The 11,136-nt window shown below is 56.7% G+C and overlaps 1 long non-coding RNA gene across 1 annotated transcript; it reads left to right on the top strand.

The window, feature by feature from the left end:
• Positions 1-10,246: 10,246 nt before the first annotated feature.
• LOC120648823 lies at positions 10,247-10,713 on the top strand. The gene is made up of 2 exons (XR_005665099.1): positions 10,247-10,296; positions 10,395-10,713. It is a non-coding gene; the product is annotated as an uncharacterized LOC120648823 (long non-coding RNA).
• The last annotated feature ends 423 nt before the right edge of the window (positions 10,714-11,136 follow it).

Here is an 11,136-nt window from a genome sequence, read left to right as displayed (position 1 = left end):
ATCAGTATCAGTCACCATCCACAGCCAGCCGAACAGTCAAAAAACACTATTTGTGAATGCGATACCTCCTACACTTTTCATGTGAATCGCATGCTTTTCCAGATCACCTTTGATTTAGCTCTAGCTAATAAACTCTATGAAATGGTCTGTGGACTAAGATTTCTTTTCATTCTCTTCATTTAGCCAACAACCTCTTTTCCATGGATTTTCACAGTGCTTTTCAGCAAAGTAGCAGTGCGGGAGGCTCGTGAGTTCTTCTCCAGAGCCCAGTTTGGCATCCATTTGGCGCCCCTACCACTTTACCTTGGATTCTGTATGTGGGTATGCTCTTTTCCTTGTCCAAAAGATTACTCTTCAGTTTTCCTCTTTTGTATACCTGGCGATGTTCAATCTTCTACATGAGTTTCCGTGTCCCCAGCAGTGTTCTTGCATTCCATGTATGTCTGTACGTAGTTTACTGTTTAAAACTAGAATCAGCATAACAAAAAAGATTACATACATAAATGAAGGATAGCAATTGACAGTGCCAGAAAGATGGATTGTAGCCATCTCGACGGCAACCGCAGCCTGAAGAGCAACAGTTGATGATGGTAACCGATCAGCTGCTGTGGGATCTTCATGACAACCATCATACTGTAATTAGGGATAAGCTCGGTGAAAGCGTGCTTACGAGACGTGCATGCATGATGAAACGGGCCTAGTAAAATCTCTATCTCTACAACTAATAAGTTAAAGAAGGCGACGGTACGTCGCCCCACCCATCGCCCCTCCCGCACCATCGTAGTTCCGCTTGCGATTTTCAGCCGCGTGATCTCATCGCTTCGCCGCTCCGCTCTTTTACGCCCTTGATTAGTCTGACAGCCTGCGCCCCCTCCTCTCGCTGCATCGCGTTGCCGCCGCCCCGACTCCTCCGTCCCATCGTGCTTCTCGCTGCAACTGTCGCGTTGCCGCCGCCCCCGACTCCTCCGTCCCATCGTGCCGGCCTCGCTGCCAGGGGCGGAGCCAGGAAGTTGATTTTTTTCATTATTAAGGGGGCCAACTATATAAATTTATATAAAAATTTAATCAAAATTTAAATTTCTAATATAAATTTGGGGACCATTGGGGGGCCAGGCCCCTGTCCGCCCTCCTGTCTCCGCTCCTACTCGCTGCGGTCCAGGATCGGGCCAGACTAGTTTACGGTCGCCCGTAACTTGGCTTCCATACGGTCGATTTTCAGACCGTGTGCCACTCAGCCATCCTTTTTCCAGCTCGTAGCATCCACCTAATCATTGACGTCACAAGAGCGCACACAGAGCCCAGGCTGACAGGCCACTGCCCCTCACGTCACCTCTCACCTAGTCTAAGCCTAGTCGTCTCGTTCCCCTGCTCCACTCAAACAATATATCAGCATATATCAAACAAATATATAACAATTTTGTGTAATGAAAATTTTATTGATTAGTTTTGTATAAAAATATGATAGAGAAAAATTCTAAATATAAAAATTCCATAAAAAGTTGAATGAGAATATTTTGCGACAAATTTTTGAAAGACACGTCTGAAAATTTTTCTATATGAAAAAATTCTGTAGCTAAAAAATCCGAGCAAAAGAATCTCAAGCAGAGAACTTGGAGATAAAAGTTTTTTTTGGAAAAACTTGGAGATAAAAGTTTGAACACAAAATTTCAAGACAAAAAAATACAGGAAACAAAAAAACTGGAACAAAAAAAATTTCAAGAAAAAATGTAACACACAAAAGTTAGCAAAAGAAAAAAAAGAAATAGAAAAGGTGGAATGGAAAAGAAAAGATGGAAAAAAAAGTGAAACTGGGAGGCGTGAAGGGAGCTGCCGTGCGTGACCCACCGGCCCCCCACGTGCACGGGCAGCAGCTGCGTCGACCGCGCGGAGCGCTCCGCGCGGTCAACCGTAGAACCAGTTTCCGGTCCAGGATCGGAGGTGGACTCTGCCACTTCGTCGGGCAAGTCCCATGCGACGAGCGCGCTTTCACTTCCACAATCCCATCCTCTTATGCCTCGATCCGCCCCCGTCCTCGTCGACACCGCCTCCGGTGACGGCACGCCAAGTCGCCAACCCATGTGCCGCCGCCTCGGTCCACCATCAGTAACCACCACGCCTCCTCAACGGGTGGGCGATGGCTCGTTCAACCATTACTCCTCTCCAGCGAATCCACTCTTAGCTCCTGTGTCTGGCGGACTGGCGTCGTTCCCGTGTTGCTCCGTGTATCTAGGTAGTCAACGTGGGACTTGCACGTGACCTAGGATGAGGGCCTCGACACCGTTGGGTTCGTCGAGGACCAGGCTGTGGGGTTACACTTCCATTGCCCATCAGAGCCAAGGGGAAGCGCCGATAAGTGTCAATTTTCCCAGCATCCCTCACCCCTCCTCTACTAGGTTCTGATGATGGATGGAGTTTGTCGGTACCCTGTAACAGGGATACCCACTCTTACTGCGGGAAGGCAGGACCCGCGTAGTTATCCATAACTGCGCGCAAAGGACGGAGTAGCCAGGCCCCACGGGTCAGGCTCTTTCCTCACCAAGCCAATGGCCCCGGACCCGTCCTCCGCCGGGGTATGGGTCCGGAGACGTCACATGTCCCTAAGGAAGGGAAACTCCGAGCTGACAGCCGAGTCCTCGGACCCCCCATAGGGGTCCGGGACCTCCTGCCTCCATCCGGACCTCCCTTACCGCGTGGAGGTCCGGTGCCGCCACGTGGCCCGGAGGCACGGGCGCGGATTCGTGCGCAAGTCTTCCGCTGGAAGACTCGCGCACCCACCGCATTTAATGCAGATGGTTGAGGCGTGCTCTGTCGCCATAGCACGCGGGATAGCCTTTGTCAGGCCTTACTTTGCACTGCGTATTACCAAGGTACACATTGTAGCCGCCTGTGCCGCACCCGCGCAGAGCCCGTCTGCCGCATTAATTGGATACGACGGGACGGCACTTTTCCATCATGCCTCCTACGCCGCAAGCTACGCGGCCCGTTCAGCTACGTGGCAAGCAACGCCGCTAGCTATACCTGGCGCCGCTCCGACAAGACAGCGTCTGGACACGCCGGACGGAGGATTCCGGGAGCAGGCAATGGAATCCAGAAGAGGGATCTCTTTCGCCTGCGACGCCATGATTATGAACAGTACGTTAACTTGTACTGCATCGTTGGGCCCACCTGTCGGGGTCCCAACGTCCATGTACACGCCCCCTTTGAGATATAAAAGGGGGGCGCTCGCTGTACAGAGAGAGGCTCTCCAGACACACACAAGCTCTCGCGAACTCTCTCGAGGCAAGGCAATACAACACACAGTGGACGTAGGGTATTACGCTCTGGAGGTCCGAACCACTCTAATCCCGCTGTGTTCATCGTGTTCTTGAGCGAGATCGAACTAGGACTAGCTAACCCCTGAGTACACACCCTCTGGGCTTAGGCGGGTGCCTTCCGCCACCCGGCTGTGGTTTGCAGCACCACGATATTTGGCACGCCAGGTAGGGGTGTGGATATCCTGGGGCCATTCCCCCGGGCCGTCGGCGGGTACCGGTTCCTCTACGTCGCCATCGACAAGTTCACAAAGTGGCCGGAGGTTACCTCTGTGGTGAATATCACAAAGAAATCAGCAGTCGCATTCCTCAAGTCCATTGTCTGCAGATTTGGCGTCCCAAACCGCATCATCGCGGACAACGGGACCCAATTCAAAAGCAGACTCTTCCAAGAGTACTGCGAGGACATCGGCATCCAGCTATGCTTTGCGTCCGTAGCACATCCCCGCAGCAATGGATAGGTTGAGAGAGCGAATGTAGAGATCCTCAGGGGACTCAAGACCCGCACCTACAACTGCTTGAAAAAGCATGGTGCCAAATGGGTTGATAAGCTTCCATGTGTACTATGGGGCAACCGGACCTCGTAAACCCGGCCTCTGGCATCCATCGCGCAAGGCCATGTACATCAAGATTGCAAAGGAAATAATTTCTCCCAGTTCTGTCTTTGTGTTAAAATTTAATTTTGCATTCTAATTTTCGAGATTTTACCTTTCTAACCCCCGCGTGGACCTCTACTCTTGTTGCTACAACTAAGATCTGTATTGAGTCTCTGGACTGCCGTACAGATCCGGACCCTCTTGCAGCTGGAGAGGGGTCCAGACCCCTAGGGACCTGCTTTGGAGAGGGGGTGCTCGTTTCCTGGGGTGGTCCGGAACCCTGTGTAGCCGCTTAGCTGGTTCCGTACCCAAAGCCTACACACTCCACCACCCTGTAACGAGTGCTCTAGTACCTGGAGCCGGGTAATTAGGGGCCCGGGCCTCATTCCAGCCCAGGAGTTGGCTTCCTAAATCCTACACGGCATGTCCAGCCCTATATCTCAAAGGATCGAGTGCAACAAAGTGACCTCACCCACTGCTGCGAAGGGTCTGGGACGATGAAGCCAGGTCCGGAAAGATCGTGCTGTTTCCTGGAGTGGTCCGGAGCCCTGTGTAGCGCCTTAGCCTGGTTCTGGACCCTAAGCCTACACACTCCACCACTCTGTAACAAGCACTGAGCTACCTGGACCTGTGCATCTAGAGCCCCGGACCTGGTACCAGCCTGGGACCGGTCCAGGATGAGTCCCGCGGGCCTGCTTCTAAGCTGTAACTCTGAAATGGTACACATGTTAAGCCCTGACTGGTGGTAGCCAGCCTCAAACCATTGAGACTACCTACCAGGGGGTCCTGACATCCGCTTCAAAGGTTTCATGCAGATCAAGGTCCAGTCTCAATGGTAGACAGACTCAAAACAACTGAGTCTATCTCCCAGGGACCCCAGAGCATCCGCTTTGTCCCAAGACATCATGAATGGATTCTGCATGTGTCAAACAGCTAAGTTGCAGTATCATTACTACCGCATAAGTGAATTTGATTCTTCTCTCTGTAGTTCTGTATGCTACACAGGGAACAAGACGCTTGCTCGCCTTGCAAACTATGCGGCACCTATGCCCAAGGAGGTCCGGAGTATCTTCTACGGCTCAGGTGGCAGACAGGTCCAATCAACTGAACCTATCCTCCAGGGGGCCAGGGCGCCGGGGTGCTGCATACCGCAAATCAGCAACTGACAAACAGCTAAGTTGAAGTTTTCTTCTATTTCAAAAATTTCAACTAATACAATGTTTGTTACATAATGCAAAAGATACAAAGATACAATCCCCAACTCAAGGGTCTGCAGGCTCCCGCTTGAAGTAGGCGGCAACGAAGTCGACGACCTCCCGCACGCTGTCCCGAGCGGCGGCCTCCGTCTCCGTGACAGGACCATTGACCACGGGCGTCAGCGAGATGGCCGGGTCGTGGCTCTGGAGGCAGGTCAGGATGTGCTCCGCCACCATCCGGATCAGCTCGCGACCCTCGGCTTCGAGCTGACCAGCAAGGACCGGCTCTAGACGCTGGAGCCTATCCGAAGCAGAACTCAGCACTGGGAGGGCGTCAGCTATCGAAGCTGGCGGCTCCGCCACCTGAATTGGGCTCATTCCAAGTGGCACCAGTGCTAGGCTTGCTTCGGCCGCCCAGTCGGCAATCTGCTGGGCCCCCACGCGCTGGTCCTCCTGGTGCTTCCGGACCGCCTCCTGGACCGCCTCTTGCATCCGGGAGTCCAGAGCCGCCTTGGCCACCTCCACCTCACGGGACCTCTCCTCGAGCTCGGCCTTCCTCTTCTCCGACCACTCCTTCAGCTTCTTGAGGGAGTCCCGCTGGCGCCCAAGTTCCTTCTCTATGCCGGTGGCGTGGGCCTCACGCTTGGAGAGGGACTTCCGGTCCTCCTCCAGCTCCGCCTCGGCAACGTCCAGCTTGCTGGCCCTCTCCTCCAGCTGTTTCTGCCTCCCAGCCAGGGTCCCAGAGAGCTCATCCAGCTCCTGCCTGCGGATCTCGAGACCCTGGCTGCGAGTCTCCAGCTCGGGCTGCTGGGCCGCGAGGCGACTCTCGAGGTCGGACCGCTGAGCCGCAAAGCCAACAACCTCCAAGGCAAAAGTCTCCTCCCGCTGGGCCAGGGTCTTCTCCCGGCTCGATACTGCAAGCTCCCGGTTGAATACCTTCAGAAGGTTGGCTCGATAGGCCTCCTGATCGGCTTTGAGCTTCGACTGGGTTTCCGCAGCACGGGAGGCTTTCGCCTTTGTGTGCGCCTCCAGGCGGGTGTGCCAGTTGGAGAGGCGCTGGCGTTCGCTCTCCAGGGCAGACCACTCCCGCCGGAAGGCCGCCTCGGCTGAGGAGGTTGCCTCCACTATCGACCGCCGGACCTGGGTCAGCACCTGGGGAAGGGGAGTCGCTTCCTCCTCCGGGAGTTGGAGCTGCAGGAGCCGCCTGCCAAAGACCACCTCCAACTCCTCCTCTGCAACAGGACCGGAGCTGGAGGTGGGGGTTTCTGCTGCAGCACTTGTCTCCGGCGCCTCCGCCACCGACACGTCGGGTGTGGCTGCGCCCAGCACCGGCGCCTCCGCCGCCGATGCGTCGGGTGCGGCTGCGCCCAGCACCGGTGCCTCCGCCACCGCAGTGTTGGGGGCGGCAGCGCCCAGTGCCGGCGCCTCCACCGCCGATGCGTCGGGTGCGGCTGCGCCCAGCACTGGTGCCTCCGCCGCCGCAGCGTCGGGGGCGGCAGCGCCCAATGCCAGCGTCTCAGCCGCCGCAGCGTCGGGTGCGGCAGCGTCCAGCACCGACGCCTCCGCCGTCGCCACGTCGGGTGCGGCTGCGCCCAGCGCCGGTGCCTCCGCCGTCGCTGCGTCGGGTGCGGCTGCGCCCAGCACCGGCGCCTCCGCCACCGCTGCATCTGCTGTGCCCGCCACAGGCGCCCCCGCTGCTGTAGCGTTGTGTGCTGCTGAGTCTGGTAATGACGCGCCTGTCAGCACCACATCGGGCATCACCGGGCTGGCAGAGGTCGCTGTACCTGAGGATCCCGCACCCGCCGTTGCCGCTGCTGTCACCGCCGATGCCGCGGTCGCCTGGGCACCAGCCGACGAGCGGGCGATGGTAGAAGAACTGCTGGGGCGAGGAGCCCTGGCAACAAGCGGAGAAACCTTCAGCAAAAAGCAGAGCACCTGGTATAGGGGGAGAGAGCAGAATAACATTAACCCAGAAGTGCCGGGTACCAGCGTCCTCGGAGGCCCGACCTCCGCTCCTGCTGCTGCTGCTGCTCCTGCAGCTGCAATACAGGCGCAACCCGGGCTTGCTCCTGCTGCTGCTGCTGTTCCCGTGGCTGCGGTGCGGGCGCAACTTGGGGTTGCACCTGTTGCTGCTGTTGCCGCTCTCGCGCCTGCTGCAGCTGCTCCTGCGGCTGCTGCTGCTGCTGTTGCTGCCGGCGGGAGGTATCTCTCGGCGGCGATGGTGGCGGCGCAGTCGCCCCGGAGGACCCGCGAGGGCCGGCGGCCCGGGAGCTACCCTGGCCCGCGCCCTCAGAGGTCCTCTGACGCTTCGTGGCGGGCTCCGTGACTAGGGTCCCGTCACCCCTGAGTAGCCTGCGCCGGCCTGCATCCCCGGACGATGCACCGGAGCTGCTCTGTACCTGGCTGGAACCGGCTGTAGCGGCGCTACTGGCCACGACCTGCTTCCCCTTCGTGTTGGCGCCGGACCCCGCGGTGCTCTGTGTAGCTTGATCCCCTGATGCGCTAGGGATCCGGAGCCCACGGTTCAGATCGCCCCCGGTCTGGCGTGCTGCCAGCCCCCCATCATCAAGAGTTGGCAGGGTAGCCAGCACCGCCACCCTCGCGGAGTCCTCGCAGAGGGGGACAATACCCTGAGGGAGGATCAGGTTCTCCGGGATGAAGGCGTCTCCCGTCACGGCCCGCACCAGGACCTCCAAGGCTTCCTGGGTCAGGTCGCTCCCCTCTCCGCGGTGGGTCCTGCTGCAGTCGTTGAGGCCGGTGAAGCTCCAAGCAGGGCGCGGCCGCTGCTTCAGGGGGGGCGATTCGGCGCTTCAGGAAATCTCCAAGCACGTGCCACGAAGAGAGGCCTCTCTCCGCCAGCGACCTGATCTTGCCCAGCACGGAGTCGAATTCCGGCTGCAGGGACGGCTTGGCCCTCCAGGATCCACGGTCGGTGGCAGGTCCCTCGGTCGGCAGGGCGAGGCGCTCGTTGGCATCGGTGGTGGCGATCACCCAATCCCTGCGCCACTCCTCCCACTTTCCGCCAGTAAGGCCGAGAATGTAAGGCGTCGGCAGGTCACTCCTTATCTGGAAGTAGTACCCCCCCACTTCATCCTTGCTCCTTCCGGACCCCACCAGGACGAAGAAGTAGCGGAAGAGGATGACGCAGGGCCGCACTCCCACGAACATCTCGCACAAATGCACGAAGATGGACGTCAGGAGGAGGGAGTGGGGCGTCAGGTGCTGAAGTTGGAGGCTGAAGTCTTCCAGCAGCAGTAGCAGGAACGAAGAGATTGGCAGTCCCACGCCGGTGGAGATGTGCGAGATGAATAGCACAAACTCCCCAGCGCGGAGGTTGCCAAGGGGAACCGAGCCTGCTCGGACCCCCCAGCCGGTCTCCTGAGCGCTCCACCCAAGCAGGCGGCGCACCGTGTTCAACTGCTCCTCGGACAGGAAACGGCGAGGATGAGCAAGGGATGCCATCTCTCTGTGGAGGTGAGGAGCAGCCTGCGTGGGGGAGCAAGGGGCAAGGAAAGCTCGAAGGCAAAGGGGCGCAAAGGTTGGAAGGAAGAAGACGAATACGGGAAAGTAACCACGGTATACGGTTCACCCCGTTATAAAGCCTGACTCAACCGGCGCGCCCCGGAACCGTCGCTGGAACCCAAGCGACGCCGGCACCTGATGTTAACCGCCCAGTCCCTGACAAGGGGGCCCAGGCCCATCTGTCAGGGAGGGCGGGTAACCAACAAAGGTGTGAAAAGGCGGGATCTGAACTGTCGCCCACGTGCGAAGCGAGGCGGAAACTGAGCTGACGTGCGCGTATTAAGCGCTGGCGTGGCCGAGCTTTTCGGGAACTGCGCCGGTGGTAAATGTACCGTTTACTCCGACCGCAACAATGCCGAGCGTCGCGCGCGTGACGAGGTGAACCACTGTGCGTGGGGGCCATGAGTCAGTAAGCCGTTGTGATGTGATGAGGCAGCAAACAACCCGACGGATGGACAAAGCCGGTCGAGGCCCCTGCAGTAAGAAGCTTCAAGCTATGCAGAGCCAAATCTCAGTAGTGGCCCCACCTGCGGGTTCGTACCTCCCCCAAGGTGGGCCCGGGGGCTACTGTCGGTACCCTGTAATAGGGATACCCACTCTTACTGCGGGAAGGCAGGACCCGCGTAGTTATCCGTAACTGTGCGCAAAGGACGGAGTAGCCAGGCCCCACGGGTCAGGCTCTTTCCTCACCAAGCCAATGGCCCCGGACCCGTCCTCCGCCGGGGTATGGGTCCGGAGACGCCACATGTCCCTAAGGAAGGGAAACTCCGAGCTGACAGCCGAGGCCTCGGACCCCCCATAGGGGTCCGGGACCTTCTGCCTCCATCCGGACCTCCCTTACCGCGTGGAGGTCCGGAGCCACCACGTGGCCCGGAGGCACAGGCGCGGACTCGTGCGCAAGTCTTCCGCTGGAAGACTCGCGCACCCACCGCATTTAATGCAGATGGTTGAGGCGTGCTCTGTCGCCACAGCACGCGGGACAGCCTTTGTCAGGCCTCACTGTGCACCGCGTATTACCAAGGTACACAGTGTAGCCGCCTGTGCCGCACCCGCGCAGAGCCCGTCTGCAGCATTAATTGGATACGACGGCACGGCACTTTTCTATCATGCCTCATACGCCGCAAGCTACGCGGCCCGTTCAGCTACGTGGCAGGCAACGCCGCTAGCTATGCCTGGCGCCGCTCCGACAAGACAGCGCCTGGACACGCCGGACGGAGGATTCCGGGAGCATGCAATGGAATCCAGAAGAGGGATCTCTTTCGCCTGCGACGCCATGATTATGAACAGTATGTTAACTTGTACTGCATCATTGGGCCCACCTGTCGGGGTCCCAACGGCCATGTACGCGCCCCCTTTGAGATATAAAAGGGGGGGCGCTCGCTGTACAGAGAGAGGCTCTCCAGACACACACAAGCTCTCGCGAACTCTCTCGAGGCAAGGCAATACAACACACAGTGGACGTAGGGTATTACGCTCCGGCGGCCCGAACCACTCTAATCCCGCTGTGTTCATCGTGTTCTTGAGCGAGATTGAACTAGGACTAGCTAACCCCTGAGTACACACTCTCTGGGCTTAGGCGGGTGCCTTCCGCCACCCGGCTGTGGTTTGCAGCACCACGACAGAGTTCTTTGCGAGCTGGGCTGTCACGGCTTCGTCAATTAATTTACGCAGGTGAGTTATTCATCACGGCAAGTGGTTCCAATTTGGTCCTCATCCTTTTGTGCTTGGGTTGCTGACTTTGTGTTTGATGAAATGCCCATGTCTTGCAGGCAGGTATAAAATTTCACGAGCTCTGATAGCCACTTGGTTTATTGGTGAGCTGCTAACGGTTCAATCCAGTGAACAACATGGGCATTGCTTTTGCTTTCAATTAGCCAAAATAAGCTGTCTGCACTCAAGCTTTTGTCTTCACTTTAGAAATCGAAGTCAGCCTTTTGTTTGTTTGTTGAAACTCCTGTATGTACCTCATTTTTTTTAGTGTTGTGTGTGAAATAGAACCATTGGGGTCATTTTACCAAGTGGATCTCTGAGATGAAGTGAGAATTTGCTCAAGTAATATACAACAGGAGGCACAAAGACTTGGTGATATATGTGATGATCTAGCTTGGATGAAGGGATGTCCTCTGTTTGTGATTGGTTGTTTGGAATGAATTTCATTTTCTTAACCCAGCGATGTATGCACAATTTGGTGTTACACAATGCAGCAAAGCTATTTGGTTCTGATGTTGGAGAAGTTTGTGAAGCAGTTTAAGAAGTTTGCAGGCGCATTGCTTTGCCATGTCCGACCAATATTGATTCGCCGTAGTTTAGCTTTGCTTGAGTTTGTTTGTTCAACAATATAAATGAATCGACAGATTTTACTTACAAAGGAATAAAAAAATTAGAATGGTTTCTGCAAAATCCTGCATCTGTCAGAAGGTAATTTATGTTTTTTATGCAACTCTTCTTAGTTTAAGTTATACTAAAAATATTGCTGTCAGTCACTAGACATCATCAGCATAAATGTGGCAC

Source organism: Panicum virgatum, chromosome 9K (genome assembly GCF_016808335.1).
Source record: "Panicum virgatum strain AP13 chromosome 9K, P.virgatum_v5, whole genome shotgun sequence".
In the NCBI taxonomy this organism is placed as follows: domain Eukaryota; kingdom Viridiplantae; phylum Streptophyta; class Magnoliopsida; order Poales; family Poaceae; genus Panicum; species Panicum virgatum.
The sequence above is the reverse complement of the archived record's forward strand: the minus strand, read 5'-3'. Positions and strand labels throughout refer to the sequence as shown.